The 27,812-nt window shown below is 37.4% G+C and overlaps 2 pseudogenes across 1 annotated transcript; both read left to right on the top strand.

Annotated features, from left to right (window-relative positions):
- The first annotated feature begins 257 nt into the window (after positions 1-257).
- LOC116898435 lies at positions 258-6,470 on the top strand (annotated as a pseudogene). Its single transcript, XR_004387650.1, has 2 exons — positions 258-2,026; positions 6,368-6,470. The product of XR_004387650.1 is annotated as a stress-induced-phosphoprotein 1-like (transcript).
- A 1,133-nt stretch (positions 6,471-7,603) lies between these two features.
- LOC116898436 lies at positions 7,604-24,851 on the top strand (annotated as a pseudogene).
- The last annotated feature ends 2,961 nt before the right edge of the window (positions 24,852-27,812 follow it).

Raw genomic sequence — 27,812 nt, forward strand, 5'->3', positions numbered from 1 at the left:
GTAATGATCCCAGTAAGAACATGAGTTAAAGGCAAAATGACCAAAATAAATCAAGAGTCTTGCAGTCTTTGTTCTACAATTTTAACTCTATTTCTCTCAGGTGTTAGATAGTTTTGAATGTTCAAATTTGAATTTCCTTATAATGTTTGAAACAATTTATTTAAGTCATATGTACTTAATATAATTGTAGGCCTCAGCCAGTAAATATCTCCCATTTATTGTTGAAAACATTTAAGAGTTGACAATTGGGAGCTTCTAGTAGGTTCCAGAAGGCGGCGCGTGCGGTTGGGAACGCGGAGCGGACGAATTCGATTCAACGGGGTTCCGGGCCAGGCTATGGAGCAGGTGAATGAGCTAAAGGAGAAGGGCAATAAGGCCCTGAGTGCTGGGAACATTGATGATGCCTTACAGTGCTACTCTGAGGCAATTAAACTAGATCCTCAGAACCATGTGCTCTATAGCAATCGCTCTGCAGCCTATGGCAAGAAAGGAGACTACCAGAAGGCGTATGAGGATGGTTGCAAGACTGTTGACCTGAAGCCTGACTGGGGCAAGGGTTATTCAAGAAAAGCAGCAGCCCTTGAGTTCCTAAACCGGTTTGAAGAAGCCAAACGAACCTATGAAGAAGGTTTAAAACATGAAGCCAATAATCTCCAGCTTAAGGAAGGCTTGCAGAACATGGAGGCCAGGTTTGCAGAGAGGAAATTTATGAATCCTTTCAACTTGCCTAATCTGTACCAGAAGTTAGAGAATGATCCCAGGACAAGGACACTGCTCAGTGACCCCACCTACAGGGAACTCATAGAGCAGCTACAGAACAAGCCTTCAGACCTGGGCACGAAACTCCAAGATCCCTGGGTCATGACTACTCTCAGTGTCCTCCTTGGAGTTGATCTGGGCAGTATGGATGAAGAGGAAGAGGCAGCAACACCCCCACCTCCACCCCCTCCTAAAAAGGAGGCCAAGCCAGAACCAATGGAAGAAGATCTTCCAGAGAATAAGAAACAGGCTCTGAAAGAAAAGGAACTGGGAAATGATGCCTACAAGAAGAAAGATTTTGACAAGGCCCTGAAGCATTATGACAAGGCCAAGGAGCTGGACCCTACCAATATGACTTACATAACTAATCAAACAGCTGTGCACTTTGAGAAGGGCGACTGCAACAAATGCCGGAGCTCTGAGAGAAGGCCATTGAAGTAGGCAGAGAGAACCAGAGGACTACGGCAGATCGCCAAAGCTTATGCCGAATTGGCAATTCCTATTTCAAAGAAGAAAGGTACAAGGATGCTATCCATTTCTACAACAAGTCTCTGGCAGAGCACCGAACCCCAGATGTGCTCAAGAAGTGCCAGCAGGCAGAGAAAATTCTGAAGGAACAAGAGCGACTGGCTTATATCAACCCCTGATTTGGCTTTTGGAGGAAAAGAATAAGGGCAATGAGTGCTTCCAGAAAGGGGACTACCCCAGGCCATGAAGCACTATACAGAAGCCATTAAAAGGAACCCAGAGATGCCAAACTATACAGCAACCGAGCCGCCTGCTACACCAAGCTCCTGGAGTTTCAGCTGGCACTCAAGGACTGTGAAGAGTGCATCCAGCTAGAGCCAACCTTCATCAAGGGTTATACACGGAAAGCAGCTGCTCTGGAAGCCATGAAGGACTATACAAAAGCCATGGATGTGTACCAGAAGGCATTAGACCTGGACTCCAGCTGTAAGGAAGCAGCAGATGGTTACCAACGCTGTATGATGGCACAGTACAACAGACATGATAGCCCTGAGGATGTGAAACGGCGGGCCATGGCTGACCCTGAGGTACAGCAGATAATGAGTGACCCAGCCATGAGGCTCATCCTGGAGCAGATGCAAAAGGACCCCCAGGCTCTGAGCGAACACTTAAAGAATCCTGTAATAGCACAGAAGATCCAGAAGCTGATGGATGTGGGTCTGATCGCAATTGGTGATAACTTGCTTTTCCCTCTCCCTTCGCCTATGAGGAAAGGCACAGCTGGGGACGGGTGGTGGCAGTACTGGGCAGAGGGGAGAAGAAAGGCTTATCTTTATATTTATACATGCCTACAAGGAAGACAGACTCATCCAGCGCCACCTCGGGCCCTCCCAGCACACGCATGGTCTTTTCACTGCTGCCCTCAATTCCGAATATCCTTCCCTGCCCACTCCCAGCCTCCCCGTCACTGTCTCAGCTGCTTCCCTATAGTTGGTTATTTTTTATTTGGGGCAGTGGGTGCATACGGGGAGGGGAGGGTATTCTTCCCAACCTAGGGTCCCAACTGTCTTACTTGTTCTTACCCATGTCCCCCCTCAATAAAACAAGCCAGTCAGGCGTGGTTATAAAAAAAAAAAAAAGAGTTGACAATTGGTCTCTATGTATATATAGTTTTTGGTCAAAATTTTTGTTCTTTGATTTTTATAACTAAATATCTCTATGTATCTTCTTTTTGTGTATTTTTATGAAGCAATCTATAATTACCAGCATGGATATATTCTTTGTATTTCCTTAAACATTTCCCCTAAATCATCTTTGTCAGAATCAACCAATAAAATGGCATCCATATAATGAAAAATGATAGACTCAGGAAATTGCATAGTAATTATATCTAAAGGATGTTGCACAGAATATTGTCATAAAGCTTGACTGTTTGATATTCCCTGGGGAAGTATCCAGTGGTCTCCTACCTTGCTTAACAGATTGCTCTTTTTCTGCCCTTTTTTTTTTTTTTTTTTTTTATTAACTTTGAGTATTTCTTATACACATTTCGAGTGTTATTTCCTTTCGGTTTCAGGCAAACATCCCCTCCCCTTCCCTTCTTTATGGGTGTTCCCTCCCCATCCTCCCCCCTTTGCCGCCCTCCCCCAACAATCTAGTTCACTGGGGGTTCAGTCTTAGCAGGACCCAGGGCTTCCCCCCTTCCACTGGTGCTCTTACTAGGATATTCATTGCTACCTATGAGGTCAGAGTCCAGGGTCAGTCGATGTATAATCTTTAGGTAGTGGCTTAGTCCCTGGAAGCTCTGGTTGCTTGCATTGTTGTACATATGGGGTTTCGAGCCCCTTCAAGCTCTTCCAGTTCTTTCTCTGATTCCTTCAATGGGGGTCCTATTCTCAGTTCAGTGGTTTGCTGCTGGCATACGCCTCTGTGTTTGCTGTATTCTGGCTGTGTCTCTCAGGAGAGATCTACATCCGGCTCCTGTCTGCCTGCACTTCTTTGCTTCATTCATCTTGTCTAATTGGATGGCTTATATGCATGGGGCCACATGTGGGGCAGGCTCTGAATGGGTGTTCCTTCTGTGTCTGTTTTAATCTTTTGCCTCTATTCCCTGCCAAGGGTATTCTTGTTCCCTTTAAAGAAGGAGTGAAGCATTCACATTTTGATCATCCGTCTTGAGTTTCATTTGTTCTAGGCATCTAGGGTAATTCAAGCATTTGGGCTAATAGCCACTTATCAATGAGTGCATACCATGTGTGTTTTTCTGTGATTGGGTTACCTCACTCAGGATGATATTTTCCAGTTCACCATTTGCCTCACGAATTTCATAAAGTCATTGTTTTTGATAGCTGAATAATATTCCATTGTGTAGATGTACCACATTTACTATATCCATTCCTCTCTTGAAGGGCATCTGAGTTCTTTCCAGCTTCTGGCTATTATAAATAAGACTGCTATGAACATAGTGGAGCACGTGTCTTTTTTATATGTTGGGGCATCTTGTGGGTATATGCCCAAGAGAGGTATAGCTGGATCCTCAGGTAGTTCAATGTCCAATTTTCTGAGGAACCTCCAGACTGATTTCCAGAATGGATGTACCAGTCTGCAATCCCACCAACAATGGAGGAGTGTTCCTCTTTCTCCGCATCCTTGCCAGCATCTGCTGTCACCTGAGTTTTTGATCTTAGCCATTCTCACTGGTGTGAGGTGAAATCTCAGGGTTGTTTTGATTTGCATTTCCCTCATGACTAAAGATGTTGAACATTTCTTTAGGTGCTTCTCGGCCATTCGGCATTCCTCAGCTGTGAATTCTTTGTTTAGCTCTGAACCCCATTTTTTAATAGGGTTATTTGTCTCCCTGTGGTCTAACTTCTTGAGTTCTTTGTATATTTTGGATATTTGTATAATGTTACACATGTGGTTTGACTTTTAATAGGGTTTCTTTTATGAAGGTGGTTACAATTGCATTTGGGGCATACATGTCCAGAGGTGAAATTTCACCTTGGGGAATTTTTCTTTTGGTGAGTGTGAAGATTCTTTCCAACTTCTTGGGAATAATTTGGATTGAAAATTTATATTATTGCATATTAACATGGCTACTCCAGTTTGTTTCTTGAGACTATTTTCTTGGAAAACTTTTTTATAGCCCCTTTACTCTGAGGTAGTATCTGTCTTTGTTACTCAGGTGTGTTTCTTCATGGATCTTGTTTACATATCCAGTTTGTTAGCCTGTGTCTTGATATTCATTGATTGAGTTCATTATATTAATGACAAAAGATTTTTAATTCCTGTAGTAGAACTAAATCAAATACTTAAATAAACCTCAATGGCAGCAGAATTCGTTGTTGACTGCCCAAGTGTTCTGGGTTCCTGATAGAAAGATGTACACACAGTCTTTATATTTTGATAAGCCTAAACCAGATCAATGGATTCTTAACACTCACATTGCTAATTCATTTCCCTCTTATAGTCCAGACTTACTACATACTAAATCCTGTATTTCATCTTTGCTGCCCTGAACCATGTCAGGCAGCCCTCTTGGGCCACTATCTCTCAGCCCCTATATATTTGCTATGTTCTCTGTCCCGCATCATCTCAGGTGCAATGTCACTCCTCTCCTTGTATATTTTAGGTGTGACAGATCTTCTTCCTTCTTTTCCTTTCTCTCTTGACTGGGAATTCTAAGTCTCACCTTAGTTTTCCCTGCCAAATCTTTGACTGTCAGCATCTCTATTTACCTATCAGAAACAAGTGAGTACAGGTTCTCTTCGAGTTTTATGTGTGGACACTTGTGTGAGCAGTTTGGGGGACTCAAATCAATGTAACATAAGCAGCATTATTCCAAACCCAGTACAAGTTCCTGTTATTTTAATCTTGGATTTAATACTGTATATACATGTTTATGTGTGTTGTTCTCTCTTTCTTTCTCTTTGTCTCTGTCTCTGTCTCTGTTTCTCTCTCTCTCTCTCTCTTTCTGGTGTTTGTGTGTGTGTGTGTGTGTGTGTGTGCGTGCGTGCGTGCGTGCGTGCGTGCGTGCGTGTGTGTGTTCATCTACGTATGAATCTCTTCTTTTGGTTTTGCTGTGAGATTTTTAATTTTTTTTTGTTACTGTAGTTACTCTTCTTGTATTGAAACTTTCCATTATTTTCTGTATGGTTAGATTAGTTGGAGAATATTGCTTAAATTTGTTTTTGTCATGGCATATTTTGTTTTCTCCATCTATTGTCATTGTGAGCTTTGCTGGCTATAATAGTCTTAGCTCTCAATGTATGCAATATATCTCCTTAGGGTCTTTTGGCTTTTATAGTCTTTGTTGAAAAGTCAAGTGTAATAAAAATAGATCTATGTTCATATTTTACTTGGCCATATTCCTTGGTTCTCTATGTTTAATATTTTTATTATAATGAGGAAGGTGGTTCTTTTCTGTGATAATTTATTTGGTATTCTTTAGATTTTTGTATGTTCATGGCAGTCACTTGCTCTAGGGTAGAGAAATTTTCTTCTATGATTTTTGTTGAAAATGATTTCTGGAACTTTGAACTGGAAATCGTCCTCATTTTCTATTCTTATTATTTATGTCCCAAATTTCCTGGATGTTTTGGGTTAGAAATTTTTCACTTTACATTTTCATTGATTGATGTTCTGTTGGTGATGCCTTATTTTGTAGATCTTGTCCTCTTTCTTAGTTTTTCTTTCTCCAGGTTGCCTCCAGTTACTATTTCTTTATAGTTTCTATTTTCGTTTTTAGGTCTTGGAATGTTTTGGTCAAATTTTTCTCCTGTGTGATTGTATTTTCTTGTATTACTCAAAGGAATTGATGTGTTTTCTACTTAAGGGTTTCTACATGTTTGCTCATTTTTATATATTTCTTTAACAGAATTTTTATAGCTTTCTTGTAGTCTTCATGAGATGGCAGAAAGATCTGGAAGAAGGTAGAGGAAGAGAAAGAAATTATAAAATTATCTGTATCAAAAATTGTAAAAATATGTGTAATAATATATTAATAATAAATTTTAAGTACCCAGAGAGACTGAAGCAATCTATTTTGTCTCATGTCCTTATCCCAGTCAACTCTCTGACCAAATTCATTCCCCTGAGTTTTTGTAGCTTCGGATTCTATATTTCTTTTCTGCTTGAATAGAACAAGTCGCCGTCTGACAGAAACAGCTGTCCATTCTCCAGTTATAATGTATTCTAGAAAACAGTTCAATATGGACACATTGCTGATGATTAAAGTAGCTTAGCAGACAGTGAGGTGGCTTAGCAGGTAAAGAAGTGTCCTCCATCTTTGAGTATCCTCAGGAACATTGAGTTCGAAGAGAGATTCTGTTCCTGGAAGCTGACCTCTGATCTTCCAACACATATAATGCTAATCGTAGTCCCAAAGATGCATAAGCAAAACATAAACAAAAATAATAATAATAATAAATCACAGATAAAATTTTATGCAGCATATGATAGTTTTTGAGTTGCTACGATCTTAAATGAAGGAATGCTGTAAGAAGCTCTGGTACAGATGTAGCAATGGATTTTGATTTGTCTGCACTCATAATATTTTTTTTTTCGGAGCTGGGGACCGAACCCAGGGCCTTGCGCTTGCTAGGCAAGCGCTCTACCACTGAGCTAAATCCCCAACCCCTGCACTCATAATATTTAATACATATGTGCAACTTAATTTCTACATTGAAGTTAAAAGCCTGGCTTAAAATTGTTGTGTTCAGTACTGTATAGTCTTTTCAAACAAGAGAGAACACACACATGTGGGAGATTTGAATGCATGGGTGCCAATCATGAGGATAACAACGAATTTTTCCTTACAATTCATAATAATGGAAAATATAATACCAATGTATTAAGGGATAGAATGGGACTTACTGACATTTTAATATCCTACCTTACTCAGTGTATTGTGACAGGAAATCTAGTTTATTACTTAAAGTATTGTTTCTGCGAAACTTAGCAGACAGGCTTCATACATTCTGTTGCTTTCTTGGACTTTATTGCTTTGGAAATACAATGAAATCATTGCAACTGGGAGTGGAATAAATGATCTTTAGTCATATTTTTATTTGCCTTTATTACCTATTCAGAGAAGGCAGATGCAAAGCCTAGGGGCAGAGAATTTTTTACTATTTCTCCAGGGGAGTGAAATAGCCTGGCCTTAAGTGTATAGGAGTTGCTGTTCAGGCAACAAAACTAATAAACTTGCAAACTCAACCCCACATATTTGCCAGCTCTTCATTTGCACATGGCTTCACATATCTTCAGGCTCAGCATTTTCAGACAAAGTAAAATGCTTTCCTTTATTTATATTATCTTAGTCCTGAATTCTCCACTATTCTGCAGAGCATCAAGAAAACAAAGATGTATTGCAACTATGGCAGAAAATGTCTGGAAGGACGGTGACATGCTCATTAGTGTGTTCTTACCCATGTATTCATATCTAACAGCACAACATACTGAAGGTCCGGACAGCACACTTATTATAAAACAGTAAGTGCTTTCTTCCTTTACAGTTTTGTGATCTTACTATCAGGATAGATGATTCATAGGTGAGCTGCATCTCTATGGACTAACTTTGTCTATATCACTTCTCTTATTCTCCTCAATACAACGTTCAGAGTTTTACATTATTCATTTGCCATTTCCTTATGATTCAAGTGTGTACACTGAGTGAAACAACACTCTCTAGTATGTCCATTCACATTGTTCCTCCAGCAGCTGTCAGGCAGCAGACAAAGTGATGTTGATTCTTAGAAACACAGTCAAGCTACTGTTTTGTACCCAGGACGAAGGCGCTGTAGCAAAGTGAGCTTCTCAGAAAGTCAAGAATGCAATAGTATTTCTTGTTAGCATATAGTTCCTGACAATTTCACAGACGAAACATTATTGTTTCTTCCCCATATTTGTGCTTTTGTTTTATTATGGATAAGGGGCTTACTTACAAATTCACAAGAGACTTGTTTTGGCCATGCAATCACTACTCAGTGTATCCTATTGTTACAAGCTGGGAAAAAAAGAGTGGAGTAGACGTGAGATTTGAAAGTTCTTATTTTTATTAAAATTTTTATTCAAACTTGGAAACATTTTCTAGATATTTTCAATGTTATATGCACTGACAAAGGTCGAGTTAAAACACAAACAATGTCAAGACAGAGAACTGTAGCAATAGTTTCTTCATGTAAAAATAGAAAATAGACCTGAACAGCAGTTAATGCCATGTCCCTTATTAGATGTAGACTGACATGTGATTTATATGCTTATATGGAAGCACTGGCAGCATTTGGAGATGAATTTGTTTTCTCTTCCTACTGTACTATGTGAATTTGTTTCACTTTTTTTCTTGCCTAGGCATTTTTCTATCCCCTTTTCTCATACACCTGCTCATAGCTGCCTGCAGAGTTTTTCATGTCACCAGTTTTTCATATTGTTATTGTTGTATTACTAGTACATTGCTATCTTTGTCTTTTATAGAGTATTCAAGTGTAATGCCAGATATTCAAGAGCTAGAATTGGAAATGGTGGAGTACTTTTCTAAAAATACTAGTTAAGGAAAACCATGCACCTTGTCTTGAGTCCAGCAATAGTTTTGGTTAAATTTCTGATATAAAAATGAAGGCATAAATCTTAGAAGAGGATAGGAGCAAAATAGAAAGAATTATATGTCTGTGGAAGAGACAAAGAGGTACCATAGAAAGAAAGATGCCAGAATGCATTATATACCAACATAAAATTCTCAAAGAATAATTTAATAAAAATATCATTATAAAAATAAGAACATGACTCTTATGACTACAAAGTTAAATACTATATATGAATACAAAAGCACATAAGTGGAATATTTTTAAATTAATATAAATTAATGTGAGGAAGGAAGACTGTATTTGCAACAGGGGATGAAGTGTAAAAGGAAAGTAAAACACATCAAATTAACTAAGCAGAGGTCACATGGGCTCACAACAACTGAAATTGCACTCCAGAAGTCTATGTGGGTCTGTAGGTGCTGATATATATGTACATTATGGATGTTAGCTTGATGTTTTTGTGGGAATCCTAAGAATAGATTGGTGTATCTGCTAATGTTATTCCTTTTATTGAAACATTTCTCTTTTTTGGGTTTCTTTGTCAAACTTTGTACTGACCACTTTCCCTTAGTTAAATTTTTTTGTCCTATTTGGTTGTCATATCTTTAAGGTATGTTCTTTTCTGTAGAGGAAACCAAGGAGGAGAAAATCTTTAAAAGAAGGAAGGTAGAGAGGAACTAGGAGGACTAGAGGGTAGGGAAATTCATTGTGGGGATATACTGTATAAACTAAGAGTCTATTTAAATTAAAAATAGACATTAATATTAGAGAGGTACATCAGAAAGTATTAATGAGAGTCACTTAAAAATATGAAATTTCAAGAAATGAGTGATCAATAAAATTCAATGTACATAGACTTATGAACATTAATCTAAGGTCTGTGTGTGAATGTACGTAGAAATAGTGAAGTCTCGTCTCATAATGATAAATCTATTACAGAAATGCCCATGACATTTCTCATGGCTATAAACGTGTCTGTGTGTAAATTAACAGATAACAGAAAAAAATAAAAGCATGGATCTAGGAAGTGGGAAATGAAAAGAAGAGGAAATCATTCTTTTGTAAGTCAGACAAAATGGCAGTGGAAAATATCAAATTTTGGATACAGTTGATGATGTTCATCATAATGAATAAAGTTTTTTTTTTATTTCTAGTTGTGGGCCAGAGTATGGTAAGGAAACTATAGTAGCATCATAAAGGTTATATTATTTGAAGGCAACATACACTTAAATAAAAATTTATAGTCTAAGTGCTGAAGAAAGAACAATAGGAGAAAACTAGACGGTTATATGTGTCTCACTTGATGTCTTTTAGACTCTGTACCAGGCAAGAATTTCCAAAATGAGTTTGAGGGGCTTCTGATTTCATTGTTGATTAGAAGTTTGACTTACATATAATGTTGCTTATCACTTCATGAAATAGAGACTAAATGAACAATATCTTGATTTTCACATTGTGAACAGTAAGGATTCAAGAATCAAGACAGAAGCAGGTTTGAGTTTTGGAGTTGTCTTTCTTCTTGGGCTACAGATTGCAGGCAGTCTTACAGCACAGGTTCTTCAGGGACAGACATTTAAGGAGTGCCAAAACTTCCTCTTTGATAGTGAATGAATTTCTGAGATCTACCATGAAACAGAACCCTAATATCTCATTTTTATGTAATGCCATCTTTAGGTTATATTTTCAGCAATGATACTTTGCACAAATCAGCATTCAATACAAACAGTTATTATATTCAATTTTGATTCAATTAGATTGGATTTTAATGTAATGGTCTCATGTTCTGTGTTTAGATTATATCCAAATAAGTACCAGCATGTCCTGGCATTGGTTTTTGCCATTGAAGAGATCAATAGAAACCCACATCTTTTACCAAACATAAGTATTGGATACAGTGTCTATAATTCTGAGCCAAATTTTGCAAAAACTTTGTTCAACACCATCAAGTACCTCACAGGCATGGATGAGGCCATCCCTAACTACACCTTTAGAGGAGATATGAACACTCTCGCAGTCATTACAGGAACAACGTGGGAAATTTCTTACCAAATTGGGAGATTTTTGGTACTCTACAAATATCCACAGGTGAGTGTCAATTTTTAACAAAAGAATATTTGTCCTGTCCTCAATTATTTGAAAAGGGAGGATATAGTTTTTGGAATAGTGGTGTTTCAGACAGTGTCTTTAAGAGTAAGTACTCTTATTTTTGTTCAGTTCTCAATATTTTTTAAATAGAATGGAGACCTATGATACAAGCAAATGTAACATAATATAATATAATATAGCACATATTAAAAGCTTTCAGAGAGTTGTAAGAAGTTGGAGATGATTTTAAAATGATGAACACACCACCAATACAATCTTCTTTGATATTGCAAGTTACTACATGACTGAGCTTGATGGGATTATGTTCTTTATGTATATTCTTATTTCCTTCAGCTAACCATTGGGCCTTTTGATCCGATGCTGAGTGACGATATCAAGTTTCCTTCTCTCTGTCAGATGGCCCCTAAAGACACAACACTAGCCCGTGGCATGGTCTCTTTGATGGTTCATTTTAGGTGGACTTGGGTGGGGCTGGTCATCTCGGAGAATGAAAAAGGTATTGGATTCCTTTCAGACTTAAGGAGAGAAATGGAGAAGAACAATGTGTGTGCTGCCTTTGTGCAAATGATCAGAGTCAACTCTTTTTACCACTTGAGTGATTCATTCATCTACCATAGCCCAATCATGAGGGAAACGGCAAATGTAGTTATTGTTTTTGGTGATACTGAGTCCTCCGTAGGAACAGTATTTATGCGATGGGAACATATATTGCCATGGAAAGTATGGATAACCACCTCACAGTGGGATGTTACTAGCAGCATGAGACACTTCGTCCTGGACTCTTTCCATGGAACTCTCATTTTTTCACAACATCATCCCGATATTTCTGCTTTTAAAGATTTTATTAAGAATGTAAAACCATCCAATTACCCAGATGATGCATTCCTTTCAGAAATATGGACTTTATATTTTAATTGTCCAGTCTCAGGGTATTCCTGTAAAACAAGAAAGAACTGTTCATCTAAAGGATCCTTGGCCTTGTTGCCTTGGGATCGGTTTGACATGAAATTGAGTGAGGGGAGCTACCACATCTATAATGCAGTTTATGCTGTGGCCCATAGCCTCCATGAGATGCTATTAAACTATGTAGATATAAAATCAGTGGACAGTAACGAAGGACAGTTTATTCATCCCTGGCAGGTAATGTGTCATTTGTCACTCATGTATGGGTTCCATAGTGTTGTGGAAGACACATTTTAAAATCTTCCTAAATACCTCCTTTCATGCACCTTTCACATTTTGCTTAAAGCAACTCTAGTTGGAAATAAAAAAAATCATATGTCAGATAAATAGAAGATATGCTTTATAACTGGAGATCAAATCTCACTGTCCACAGGATTTCAATACACAAACACTCACACACGCACACACACACACACACACACACACGAGTCACCCTTTTACTGGGAATTTTTAGTAAGAGCTATGAGTGAACTGGTGACTGAAAACACTTGACTGAAAGCACTATAATTCAGAATTTACTCAAAGTGTGTTAGTAAATAATGTAAAATATAAGGGAGTAATGAATAAATTTTGTGTACTTTTGGAAGTTCTTTGAACTTTCAAAGATAACTGAGTTTCAACGTTTGTAATGGTAGTCATCTCCATTATTTCACTTGAATCTTCTGCCTATAATAACATAATAAAATTTCTACAATTGCTACATATATAATATTTTTAATATTTAATATTTATTAAGTATTTAAATAAAATGTTTTATATTTGGAAACTATATAATATTTTATCTTATTGGAGTGATTAAGAAATCTGATTGTTATTTGCAAAATTGGACTTTGTTCTTTAAACATGGAACACATACTTTAATCACAAATTTTGGACCTTTTTTCTGGAATCTACCATCCTCTTTTTTATTATTGTATATATTTATTTACTTTACACTACAATTTGAGCTTCTCCACTCTCAGTCCCCACACATACACCCTCTCCTCCTGTTCACCTCTTATTCTCTATTAAGAATGAAGGGGTCCTCCCTGGGTTCTAATACAGCTTGGGAACTCAAGTACCTGCAGAAATAAGGAACATTCTCTTCGACAGAAACCATAGAAGGTGTTCCAGTTAAGGGAACTAGATCCACAGGCAGTGGTGTCAGCGTGAGCCCCTGATACAGGTGTTTGTAGATTTGCATGAAGACCAGGCCCAACGTCATATACACGTGTGCAGGGGCAGTTTCAGCCGTTTATGCTTGGTGCATGGTTCAGACTCTAAGAGCCCCCGAATCTCAAGAACTTTTTGACTCTTTTTGTCTCCTTGTGGAGTCTCAATCGTCTCCAGCTAAATCCTTTCCCCACTCTTACAAAAGACTTCTTGACCTCCCTCAAATGTTTTGCTATGGGTCTCTGGATCTGTTTCTGTAAAGTGTTGGGTGGATCTTCTCAGTGAATAGTTATGATAGGTTTCTGTTGTTTCTCTCATCTTGGGGATAACCCCTCCTTGGATATCCATAGGCCACAGACATGCATTTGTTATACGTATACATATACAGGCAAAACATCCATGCACAGAAAATTAAATGAGTTAGTGTGTTTTACATGTTAAAAATTTTCTTTTAGTTGCACCGTTTTGTCAAGAGAATTCAATTTAATAATCCAGTTGGAGAGAGAATAGATATGAGGCAGAGAGAAAAATCAGATGCACAGTATGACATTCTGAACTTCTGGAATTTTCCTCAAGGTCTTGGACATAAGGTGCATGTAGGAACATATGTCCCACATTCCCCACATGATGAACAATTGTCTCTCTCAGAGAATATTATAGAATGGAGCATAGGAGTGAAACAGGTAAGTAAAAATCTTCACCTGCTTTTCAGAATAAATTAATAAACCAGTCATATGTCCACATATTCTTGATATCCAGCTTGCACTATATTTTAAAAGAGGTTTTCACAATTGGAAAATTAATCCTGTTGTATAGAATAATTCCTAATGTGCCTATGTACAGTGTAGTATCATTCACAACTCTTCTGGTTCTTCATTTATACAAAGTCTGGTCAAAAAGAAGTTCATAGTTCAGAAGTTCAATTGCATAACATAATCCAACCATCATAGAGTTAGTAACATGTTGCTATGTTCTAAAAACATATATAATTGTCCACAGACACCCATCTCTGTATGTAGTGTAAGCTGTTCTCCTGGATCTAGAAAATTCCCTCAGGAGAACAAGGCTGCTTGCTGTTTTGATTGCAAACCCTGCTTTGAGAATGAAATTTCTAATCAGACAGGTAACTATTTACATTATCAAACATATGCATTAAGTATATAGAACTTATGCTTATCTTTGTGTATGTGGTTTAGAAAACACTGTGATTATCTTGATGTTACGTTATATGTATTATGTTAACAAACTGCAGATATTAGTTTACATGGAAATAACTCTAAAATCCCTATGAAGCTGTTCCTTATCCATCAGTGGATTAAACAAACACTCTTTAGATTGCATGTATTTGTTTTAATCATTTTTGCAATTTGTGAATAACACTGAAATCATGAATTTCACCCATCGTCACCATCTCAGGATTCCTTCTGGCTCTTGAAAAAGAAAAAGTTTTTGAAAGTGTAATTGTGTCTCAATAAATATTGATAGTTGTTATTTGTTATCTGTGAAATCTCAGAAGTAGAACATTGTGAATCTAGAGGATTTGTATCCTATTTTACTTTTGTTTATCGGTAGGAATAAAAGAAAACAATCCTAATAAAATAATAGTATTCACAAATTTGAAGTGAGTGTTCATACATATGTTACATGATGAAATAAATATTTCTATCTCAATTGTGAGATGATAAGAAGGACTTTTATAGAAAATTCCTGCATCTGTATATCAGAAGAAGGAATGTCGTAATAAATTATTACAAGTAGTATAATTGGGTAAATTATGATAAACTTTCTTTTGATGAAATATTTTGAACCTACATTTTTCCCATAAATTCTTGAAAAAATACTTGGGGAATACCAATAGTGTTTGAATCCAAAATTTTGAATGTATATGTATAAAGGATTCTCTTTTTGGAGTCACATTAACAGCATGTTTTAGCATGCTCTTTTCAACAGAAAATTATAAACAGATTTACTAGAGTTTGTTTCTCTCTGTTTATTATTCCTCAAAACTATGACTCCAAATATTTTTTTAAATTTTTGCACTGCATATTTTGTTTACCTCATGGTCCACTATTGGACTGTTCCACATCTCTTACTTCCCTTCTCCCCCATCTCTGTGAAGATGTCCCCATACCACCCACACCACCAGAATTATTACCTCCCTAGGACCTCCAGTCTTTTGAGGGTTAGTTGCATATTCTCTGGCTGAACCCATTACCCAGCAGTGCTCTGCTATATATGTGTTGTGGGCTTCATATAAGCTGGTATATGTTGCCTGGTTGGTGATTCAGTGTCTAATAGATCACATGGTTTCAGGTTAATTGTCACTGCTGGTCCTCCTACAGGGTCACCCTCCTCCTCAGTTTCCTCTACCTTTTCCCTAATTCAACCAGAGGGAACACCAGCTTCTGTTCATTGGTTTGATGCACATACCTTCATCTGACTTTTTTTTATTGAATTTTTTAAATTTATATTTCAAATCTTATCCCAGTTCCAAGTTTCCCATCTATAAAACCGCATCTCCCTTCCTCCTTCTTCTATGAGGGTGTTCCACCATACAACCACACACCCTTGATGCCTCCCTACCCTGATATTCTCCTACACTGGGGTCTCGAGCCATGGAAGGATCAAGGATATTTCCTCCCATTTGTGCCCAACAAGGCTGTCCTCTGTTACATATGCAGCTGGACCCATGGGTCTGTCCATGTGTACCCTTAGGATGGTGGTTTAGTCCCAGGAAGTTACAGTTGGTGGGTATAGTTGTTTTTATGGGGTTGAAGACCATTTTAGCTCCTTCAAACCTTTCTCTACCTCCTCCAATGGGTCTTTCATTCTCAGTTCATGGTTGGCTACAAATATTCACATCTGCATTTGTCATGTTCTGGAAGAGCCTCTCAAGAGACAGCTATATCAGACTCTTGTCAGTATGTACTGCTTGGCATTCTCATTATTGTCTGGGTTTGGTAATTTTATATGGGATGGATCCAAGAGGAGTGGTAGTATTCGGGTGGCCTTTACTTCAGTCTCTGTTTCCTATTTTGTCATCTTTTTTCCTGTGAATTTTTTTGTTCTGCCTTCTAAGAAGATTTGAAGCATCCAGATTTTCTTGATCTTTCTTCTTGAGATTCTTGTGGTTTGTAAATTGTATCATGGGTATTCTGAACTTTTGGGTTAATATCCACTTATCAGTGAAGGCATATCATGTATGTTCTTTTGTGATTGGGTTACCTCATTCAAAATGATTATTTTTCGCTTCATTCATTTGCCTAAAAATTTAATGAAGTCATTGTTTTTAATAGCTAAATAGTATTCTATTGGGTAAATGTACCACATTTTCCTTATCCATTATTCTGTTGAAGGACACCTGGGTTCTTTCCATATCTGGCTGTTATAAATAAGGCTGCTATGGACATAATGGAGTATGTGTCTTTGTTAAATGTTGGAGAATCTTTTTGGTATGCCCAGGAGTGATAAAGCTGGGTCCTCAGGTAGTCTATCTTCACTTTGTATTTTATGAAGTATTTTGGACAATATTGGTATCAGGTCTACGTTAAAAGTCTGGAAGAATTCTGAACTAAATCCATTCAGCAGGTGCTGTGCTGTTTGTTTGTTGGTTGGTTGAGAGATTTTAATGACTTCTATTTCCTTATGGGACAAGGGACTGCTTACAAAGTTCTCTGGCTCTTGATTTAACTTTGGTATGTGGTAGATGTGTAGAAGACCATTCATTTCAACTACGTTCTCCAGGTAGTTTTTAATTTCCTCCATTTTTGTTATGTCTCCTTTTCAATTCTCAGTTTGTCGATTTGGATGCTGCCCCTGAGCCATTTAGTTACTTTAGCTAGAGGGTTGTCTCTCTTGTTGATTCCCTCAAAGAACCAGCTTTAGGTTTTGCTCATTCTTTCTAGTGTTCTCTTTGTTTCTACTGGGTTAATTTCAGCCCTGTGTTTGACTATTTCCTGCCCTCTACTCCCCTTGGGTGATTTTGTTTCTTTTTTTCTCAGGTGGGCTGTTAAGTTGCTAATGTAAGATATCTCCAGTTTCTTTACCAGTGCACTTAGTGCTATAAATTTTCTTCCTAGCACTGCTTTCCTTTTGTCCCATAAGTTTGAGGTGATTTGTTAATATCATTAAATTGCAGGAAGTCTTAATTTCTTTCTGAATTTCCTCCCTGATCAAATTATCATTGAGCTGAGAGTTGTTCAATTTCCACATATATGTGGGTTTTCTGTGGCTTTTGCTGTTATTGAAGATCAGCTGTGTGTCATGGTGTGCTGAAAGGGTACATGGGAATATATCAATCTTCTCATTTGAAAGAGTTTGAGTTGAGGGTTTTTTTGTGTGACCAATTATATGATTGCTTTTGGAGAAGTTTCCATGTGTTGCTGAAAAAAAGGTATATTCTTTTGTTTTAGGTCGAAATATTCTGTAGCTATCTGTTAAATCCATATGGTTCATTAGCTCTATTACTTTCACTTTGTTCCTGTTTAGTTTCTGTTTCAATTACATGCACTTTGGTGAGAGTGGGGTGTTGAAATCCCCCATTATTATTGTGTGGGTTTCAGTGTATGTTTTGAGCTTTAGTAAAGTTTCTTTTATGAATGTGGGTGCCATTGCATTTTGAGACACAGATGTCCAGAAATGAGACTTTCTCTTGGTGGATTTTCCCTTTGATGAATATGAAGTGTCCTTCCTCAACATGCTTGACAACTTTTGGTTGAAAGTCTATTTTATTGGGTATTAGGATGACAACTCCAGTTTGGGACCATTTGCTTGGAAGACATTTTTAAAGCCTTTTACTCTGAGATAGTGCCTGTCTTTGTTATGGAGGCAAAGTCTGGATCTTGTTTACCTACCCTGTCTGAAGGCTTACATCATTTCATAAGTGAGTTGAGTCCATTAATATTGATAGATATTAACAACAGATGACTGATTGGTTCTGTTATGTTTGTTCTCATAGGTGGATTTATGTGCCTGTGCTTCTCTCATCTTGCCTTTGCTGTGAGATGCTGAATATCTTATTTTTTCTTTGATGTAGGTATCTTCCTTGTGTTGGAATTTTCCTTTTAGGGTACTCTGTAGTAATGGATTGGTAAACAGTTATTGTTTGAAATTGGTTTTGTCCTGGAATATTTTGGTTTCTTCATCTACGTTGATCGAGAGTTTTGCTGGGAATAGTAACCTGGAATGGCATTTGTGTTCTCTCAAAGTCTCTATGACCTCCGACCAGGCTTTTGTGACCTTCATAGTCTCTTTTGAGAAGTCTGGTGTAATTCTGATAGCTCAGCCTTTGTATGTTACTTTGCCCTTTTCCCTTGGAGCTTTAACATTCTTTCTGCATTCTGTACATTTAGTGTTTTGATTATTATTTGATGAGGGAATTTTCTTTTCTGGTCCCATTTGTATGGTATTCTATAGGTTTCTTGTACCTTTATGGTCATTTCTTTCTTTAGGTTGGGGAAGAATTTTTTCTATGATTTTTGTTGAAGAATTTTTCAGGTTCTTTGAGCTGGGAATCTTCATTCTCCTGTATTCCAATTATTTTTAGATATGGTGTTTCATTGTGTTCTGAATTTTCTGGATGTTCTGGATGAGGAGTTTTTATGTTTTGCATTGTCATTGACAGTTGTGTCAATTTCTTCTACCTGAGATTCTCTCTTCTCTTTCTTGAGTTCTGTGGAAGAGACTTACACCTGTGATTTCTGACCTCGTTCCTAGGTTTTTCAGTTCCTGGTTTGCCTCCATTTATGTTTTCTTTATCATTTCTACTTCAACTTTTAGATCTTGGACCAATTTATGCAATTCCTTGACCTGTTCAATTGTGATTTTCTGTATTTCTTTCAGTGAGTTATTTATATCCTACTTAAAGGACTCTGTTATCTTTAATAGATAGAATTTTTAGGTCTGCTTCCTAAAGCAGGTGTGTTGTGTATTCAAGGCTTGCTGTGGTGGGAGAACTAGTTCTGATGTTGCTCACATATATTGGCTTCTGTTGCTTATGGCTTGTGCTTGCATCTCATAATCTGGTTATCCCTAGTGTTTGCTGGTCTGGTGATTCTGCCTGGAGTCTGCATCTTTTGTCCATGGGTAGTAGCAGGTCTTCTGCTAGGCCTATAACTCTGGTTCTTGCAGACCTTCTGTGGGGCCTTCTAACTGGAGGGTCTTCGGAGGGGCATTGAATCTGCTGAATTTGTTGCCCTGACTTCAATAAGTCTCCTTTGAGGCCTTCAGAATGCTGGGTCTTCTGAGGAGCAATCAAACTGTTGTACTGTATGAAGTGGTTCCCTGCTCATTTCAATGGACTGTGCTTTCTGTTTAATTGTTTCAGTCTTTTGGGTCAGTTGCCCTGCATGCACCAGAGCCCTTGGGAGGTATTCAGACTGTGGTACCCATTGCCTTGTGTACAAAGGAACACCTGGAATTTGTTAAAACTGTCTGTCCTGAGTGTAGTGGATTTCCTGTGAGGTCTCTGACTGTTGTATCAGATGCCCTGGGTGAAGGAGATCTCCTGGGATGCCTCATGATGTCTATCAAATGCTCTGAGTACAGTGGTTTTCTGGTATCCCTCAGGATATGATGTCAAATGATCTGAGTTCACTGGATCCTCTGGTAGGTCTCTGGACATAGCATCTTCCAGACTAGCTAATACTCTGTCCCAGCAGAAAGGACCAGGAAGATGGGGATTGGTATTTGGCGGTTAGGAGATTTAAGGGGGTAGGTACCCAACACCAGTGGCCCTCAGCACCAACTGTGGGACTTCAGAGGTTATCTTACCAAATGCTCAGAGTGCAGTCGAACATTTAGTATATCTCAGGATATAGCATTTTCCAGTTATCAGACTATTAGTCCAAGCTGAAAAATCCAGGCAGAAGTAGATTCGTGTTCTGCGGTCAGGGTGTTTGGGGGAACATGGGTCCCCAAGTCCACCGGTCTCCCAGTGGCAGCTTTGGGACTTCGGAGGAAGGGGGATTACCAAATGTTCTGAGTACAGCATATCCTCTGATATTCCTCAAGGTATAGCATCTTATAGGGAGCACACTATGACTCCAACTAAATTATAAAGTTTTTTCTGTTAATGTATTGTATATTATGCTCAATTTTTGTAACTGCTGTATGTGGGCATTATTTACATGTGGATTCGTGCGAGAGTGTGTGTGTGTGTGTGTGTGTGTGTGTGTGTGTGTGTGTGTGTGTGTGTGTGTGTATGTGTATGTGTGTGTGTCCTGTGCTTATAGAGGATACATAGATTTCAGTCACTTTATTTCTATAAGGCTTGGTTTGAACATATTACTAAGCAAACTTTATGCTGTAGCAATAAATTTAATAGAAGTGTCATGTGCTTAAAATTGAAAATACCAGCCATTAAACACTATAGATGTGATTGTTTTCACTTTAGATACAATAATTTTTTTATTATTGTAACTTTGCTTTAACAAACAAAGTCACCTTTAATAGCTCTTGCTGTTCAGAAAAAAGATATGCAGCCTAGACTACCCTTAAAATCACTGAGATCCAATTCCCTCTTCCTCCAAAGTGCTTGAATTAAACTCATGTGCAAGTACAGTAGACATAGACAGTTGTTAAAATTCTATGTTATAGATATGCCTTTTCATCATGTGTACTCTAATGATCAATAGGGAACTACTGGACACATTGTTCTTGTTATAATAGATAAAACAATAAATTGAGATGGGATAATTTTAAAAAAACACAAAAAAGAACCTGTACAGAAAAACTGACGAAAACAAAACTCAAAAACAAACAGAGAAAATAAATTTTATTTTATACCAAAAAGGCATAATTAACATATGAAAATAACCATGATAAGAAAAGAAATGATAAACAAGTTATAATAAGCCTTATTGATTGTATGTGAAGAAGTTCAAACTTGTCACTATATGGCAGCAGACAGTTTCTCTGTCCAGTTTATTTTAATATTTAGATAAAATAATGAATTCTCAAGTAATGAGAAAATTCTCAGGAAAAATAACGATTTGAAAACTCCTGTATTCATTAACAAAGCGTACTGTGTCAGTTTAATTCATAACCACAGTTAGAATTAAATAAGAAGAAATAGAGTATATATTTTTATCAAAGAAAATGATAAGTGAACTTTCAAAGGACAATGACAAAATATATGCAATAATGATAAGAATTGTATGGTATTGGTACAGAGAGAGGCAGGTAGATCAATGGAATAGAACTGAAGAAACAGATATTAATCCAACCATATATGGTCACTTGATTTTTGCCAAAGTAGCTCAAACCATTCAATGGAAAAAAACAAGGCATTTTCAGCAAATGGTGATGGTTTAACTGGTGGTCAATATGCAGAAAAATCTAACCAGTCCATTCTTATCTCCATGTACAAAACTCAATTACAAGAAGATCAAGGACCTCCACATAAAACCAATACACTTAAGCTAATAGAAGAGAAAGTGGGTAAGTACTTCAAAGTCATGGGCACGGGGGAAAATTTCTTGAACAGAGCACCAATGACTTATGCTCTAAGATCAAGAATTGACAAATGGGATCTCATAAAATTACAAAGCTTCTGTAAGGCAAAGGAAACTGTCAGTAGGACAAAATGTTAACCAACAGGTTGCGAAAAAACCTTTACCAATCCTACATCAGATGGAGGACTAATTTCCAATATATAAAAAGAATTGAAGAAGTTAAATTCCTTTTTTTTTCTTTTTTTTTTTTCGGAGGTGGGGACCGAACCCAGGGCCTTGTGCTTGCTAGGCAAGCGCTCTACCACTGAGCTAAATCCCCAACCAGAAGTTAAATTCCTAAGAATCAAATAAGCCTTTTTAAAATGGGTTACAGAGTTAAACAAAGAATTTTTAACTGTGGAATATTGAATGACCAAGAAGCACCTAAAGATATCTTCGACATCTTTGAGTCATCAAATACAAATCAAAAACAACCTGAGATTTTTTACATCAGTCAGAATGGCTAAGATCAAAAATTGGGTGACAGAAGATGCTAGCTAGAATGTAGAGAAACAGGTATACTCCTTTACTTTTAGTGGAATTACAAGCTGCTAAAACCACACTCTGGAAGTCATTCTGGAGGTTTCTCAGAAGACTGGACCTAATAGTACCTGAGGACCCAGCTATACTACTCCTGGGCATATATCCTAGAGATGCCCCAACATTTAACAGGGATGCATGCTCTACTATGTTCATAGTAGCCGTATTTATAATAGCCAAAATCTGGAAAGACCCCATTTGTCCTTGTGGTACATTTCCCCAGTAGAATACTACTCAGCTACTAAAAACAATGACTTCATGAAATTCTTAGCCAAGTGGATGGAACTAGAAATTATCATTGTGAGTGAGGTAACCCAAACACAAAAAACATATATGGTATGCACTCAACCAAAAAGCTCAGCATACCCAAGAAACAATTCACAAACAACATGAATTTCAAGAAGAAGGAAGAACAATGTGTGAATGCTTCAAATCTTCTTAGAAGGGGGAACAAAAATATTCACAGGAGAAAATATGAAGACAAAGTATGGAGCAGAGACCGAAATAAAGATAATACAGAGACTGCCCCACATGTAGGATCTATCTCATGTAAAGATACCAAACCCAGACAATATTTTGGATGTCCAACAGTACAGGCTGACAGGAACCTGATATAAGTGTCTCCTAAGAGGCTTTGCCAGAACCTGACAAATACAGAGGAGGATGCTGGCAGCCAACCATTGAACTGAAAATGGTGTCCCCAATGTAGGAGTAAGAAAAAAGACTGAAGTAGTTGAAGGGATTTGAATCTCATAAGAACAACAATGTCAACCAACCAGAACCCTTAGAACTCCCAGTGACTATACCACTATCCTGTGAGTACACAGGAATGGACCTATTATCCATCCACATACGTAGCATAGGATGGCCTTGTCAGGCACCAGTGGGATGAAAGGCCCTTGGTACTGTCAAGATGCATGCCACAGTGTAGTGTAATGTCAGGGGAAGGAGATGGGAGGGTTTGGGCGGGTGGTCAGGGAACACACTAATAGAAGCTGGGGGAGGGAGATGGAATAATGTGTGTCTGGAGGGGAAACCAGGAAAGGGTATAACATTTAAAATGTGAATTAATAAAATACTCAATTTAAAAAAGAAAAAAAAACATGATTGTTCCCTAAAACTAAAATCAAGTATGTGGCTTATATACAATAATAATGTATAACACTTTGCTTACAAATAAACGCAGGGAGGCATCACAAAGATTTATTAAACAACAAGAACAAAAAGCCAAACCTAGCAGATGAAACACCAAATCCAACAGTGTTATGTCATGCTCCTGAAGAACTAACTATAAAAGCATCCTTGTTGCAAATGGGCTTGAAAAGCCCAACGTTTCTAAACAGACACCCAGATCTTTCTTTACTGAGAGTTCTCTGGTTAAGGCATCTCCATAATTCTGATTTCATCACGGGTTAGATTTCACCCTCCTTAGCATCACATATCTTTGTGTTCTCTCTGGAACTTATGAATCAGAGATGTCCTAGAATCCGTATGACATTGTAGGAGAGAGACTCTGATCATGAAGTAGCTGTTGAGACAGTAGGCTTTTTTTTTTTTGTAAAATATTCAGTTTCTGGAATGTTGTTACAAATATTTCACGATAGTACAGCAAGATAAATTTACTTGCTCTGTGAGTAAATAGCTGTATTTGATATGTAATAAATGTAATATCATCCAAAATAAATGGTTTTAAAATAACAAATATTTGTGTGTTTAATGGAAAAAATAAATACTGTTACATTCAAATTTGCCAATATGGAATATTCCTTTGCTGTTTACAACAAGAAAAAGGAGGAAGTTGTTTTGATTGCATCATGTATTGCTTTCGAATAAGGAGCAATAAACTTAGATATATTTACTACAATCATTCACCATTTCTATTTTCACAGATATGGATCAGTGTGGCAAGTGTCCGGAAGGTGATCACTATGCCTTAAAGAGAGAAAAATCACTGCCTCAAAAGGACTGTGACATTTCTGGCTTTAAAGACCCCTTGGGATGGCTCTGGCCTTCCTTGCTCTGTGCTTCTCTGTACTCACAGCTCTTGTTTTTTTAGGGTCTTTTTTTTAAAGCATCATGGCTTGCACCTATTGTAAAGGCCAATAATCGTACTCTCAGCTACACTCTACTCATTTCTCTTATATTTTGTTTTTTCTTTGCTCCTTGCTTTTTATTGGTCTTAAACACAGCCACCTGCGTCATGCAGCAAGGATATATTTGGATTTGCATTTACTGTCTGTGACCACTGTCTTATCAAAACCATAACTGTGGTTTTAGCCTTTAAAATCACTACTCAGGAAGGAGGATGGGGGGCTGTTGGTATCTGGGGCACAAATTTTTGTAATTCCTGTCTGTACACTGATCCAAATTATTCTCTGTGGGTTCTGTTTGGAACATCTCCCCATTTGTGGAAAAAGATTTACACACTGAATATGGTCACATCCTCATTATATGCAACAAAGGCTCAGTCATAGCCTTTTACTGTGTACTTGGATACCTTGGCTCCCTGGCCCTTGTAAGTTTTACTGTGGCTTTCTTGGCCAGGAACCTGCCTGACACATTCAATGAAGCTAAGTATCTGACATTCAGCATGCTGGTGTTCTGCAGTGTCTGGGTCACTTTTCTCCCTGTCTACCATAGCACCAAAGGCAAAGCCATGGTTTCTGTAGAGGTCTTCTCCATCTTGTCCTCCAGTGCAGGGCTCCTAGTATGTATCTTTTTCCCCAAATGCTACATTATTCTCAGGAAATCTGAGATATTACTTTCAAGGCATTACAGAATAAAATAGATTTTAATGAAATAGGATATTGTTAAAATCAACTCACAAATCTGGTATGTGTTTTGGATTTTGTTTATTCAAAAATGAAAAGTCCACATAGATTTTACTTCCTTAACCTTATATAAAATTAAATACTTTAATTTGTATGTTAATAAATACTTTCAGCACTTTCAGAAAAAAAGTTATCCGGTAGTAACAAGAAGTTACATTTGCAGGAGCCGTCTTTAACAAATATGAGATCATCTCATGTTTTTCTATCATATACCATTAAATTTACATAAGCCATATTCAAATATACATACAAAAATAGTACGCAGTTATGATAGATATAGTGATTATGTGAACCATAGACTATCAAATAAAATCCACAGTACCTGGACAGAAACAGCTTTCCAAATTCTTGATAAGACAGTTATCCAATTTTGTAAGCCTATCACAACTGACAATGGCTTTCTACAGGAGATTAGACAGGAAAACATTTTATTGAAGACACCACACACTTTGTAAACAGAACACAGAAAGAAAGGAAGTACTAGTTAGAAAGCTTCCTCCCTAAAATCTACTGTTTGTAGAATCATATCCAGGAAAGAAAATTAGTTAGTAGTTTACCTTGTTGTAAATCCTGTGGATCAAAACAATTACCAGAAGGGCAAAAAATCTGTGATAGTTCAGTACTGAATCTCGCTTGTTTGAAAATGTAGAGATTGCTTAATAGGGTTGAACTGATGTATGATGTATTAAATGCAAGCAATAACATTTTGCCAATGATGATTGAACTCTAGATGAAAACCTAACGTTACCACTTTTTAAAATCTTTCTAATTATTAACAGTATTCTGAATGGTTACCATTTATACACAGATAAGTATAGCTATAACCTGTCCTAAAAGAAAATGCTTTCTGAAGTAGACAAAAGTGATAAAAGAAAGTTATAATTAGTGCAAAAGAGAAAACAAATGACAATTTAGTAAAATCCATAGTTGGTATATCTATATAACATAACCTGTACTCATAAGATTAAAGAAACAAAATGCACGGTGATCTTCAGATTCAGAGAACCAACACATCTGCTGTGCCAAGAGTGTGCAAGTTTATATAAATATGTTATATATTTATAGGTCTATAATATATAGAAAATATATTATATCATTGCATATTATATAAATAATAATAATTATTAGTGTCTACTGAATAATGACAAACATTAAGAAGACTCAAAGAATAGGAATTTCAAATGTCCTCTCACAGTTCAATGAATACTAACAAAAAGTATATGGCTAAAAATACAAGATAACTAGGATTACTTAATATTATGATCCTTGATAGGTTATACAGTATCACTTGTAATCCCCAAATGCTCATGTATGAACAATACTGCATGGATACATGTGCGTGTGTGTGTGTGTGTGTGTGTGTGTGTGTGTGTGTGTGTGTGTGTAGATAAATGTATGAAAATTAGGCAGGCATTCATACTTAATAATATCGTAAGAAGCAAATGAATTGCATAATGAATGTGAGGACAGGGAAGGATTTGGAGGCATGGAGATACAGTATGGAGATAATTTAAACACAGTAGCTAAAAAATGAAAATTAAAATCTTACAAACAAATACCAAACAACCAAATCAAAACAGTGGGGTATTGAACAAAACTGATAAATCACAATAGAGGAATCTGAGAAGCACCTAAAGAAATGTTCAAAGTCCTTAGTGATCAGAGAAATGCAAATCAAAATGACCCTGAGATTCCACTTTACACTAGTCAGAATAGCTAAGATCAAAATCTCAAGTGACAACACTTAGGCTAGAACGTAGAGAAAGATGAAAACTCCTCCATTGCTAGTGGGATTGCAAACTTGTACAACCATCTGGAAATCAATTTGGAGGTTCCTCAGAAAATTGGAAATAGACATACCTAATATCCAGAAATACCACTCGGGAATATACCCCAAAGATGCCCCAGTATGCCACAGAGGCATATGATCTACTGTGTTCACAGTGGCCTTATTTGTGATAGGCAGAAGCTAGAAACAACCCAGGTGTCCCCCAATAGAAGAATGGATAAAAAATGTGGATCATTTTCACAATGGAATACTATTCAGCTATTAAGAACGAGGAAATCCTGCATTGTGCAGGCAAATGGATAGAATTAAAAAATGTCATCCTGAGTGAGGTAACTCAGACCCAAAAGGACATTCATGGTATGTTCTCATTAATAAGTGGATAATAGCCAAAAAAGAAAAGTACAGACTACCCAAGATACAGTCCACAGAAATCAGAAAAGTCAACAAGCTGAAGGACCCAAGTGAAGACACCTCAGTTCAACTTGGAAGGGAGAAGAGAACAAACAAAAGCGGGGAGGGAGGAAAGGTTAGGGGAGAGAAAGGGGATAAGAATTGGTGAATAGATGAATATGATCAGGTATTAGGTGGGGGAAAAGGACTGAAGCCCTGCATGCCAGCAGAAAGAATGGAAACAGGAAACATCTGGAAGAAGGAGGTTGGGAAGACCCTCCAGAATGTACCAGAGACCTGGGAAGTGATAGACTCTCAGGACTCAAAGTGGGGAACCATAGATGAAAGGACAGTGCGGAAGGGGAACTTACTGAATTCTCTTCCAGCACAAAGACAGGGCATCAAGTGAGGGATGGGTTTGCTATCCCACAGCCAAATCTCTGACACATAATTCTTCCTGTCTGAAAAAACTGCATGGACAAAAATGGATATGAGCCTGAGAAAAAGGAGGTCAAGCAAAAGTAGTGTCTAGCTCAAGGGGAGGCCCCAAGCCCTCACACTATTATGAGGCTATAGAGCACTCACAAAAAGATACATATCATGACTACCCTCCAAAAGACACAGCAAGCAGCAGAAAGAGTTAGATGGATATATGTGCACTCAGTCAATGAACCAATGCTGTTGACCCTGTAGTCAAATTATGGAAAAGCTGGAGGAAGCTAAGAAGGATGGGCAAATT

This window comes from Rattus rattus, chromosome 4 (assembly GCF_011064425.1).
Source record: "Rattus rattus isolate New Zealand chromosome 4, Rrattus_CSIRO_v1, whole genome shotgun sequence".
In the NCBI taxonomy this organism is placed as follows: Eukaryota; Metazoa; Chordata; class Mammalia; order Rodentia; family Muridae; genus Rattus; species Rattus rattus.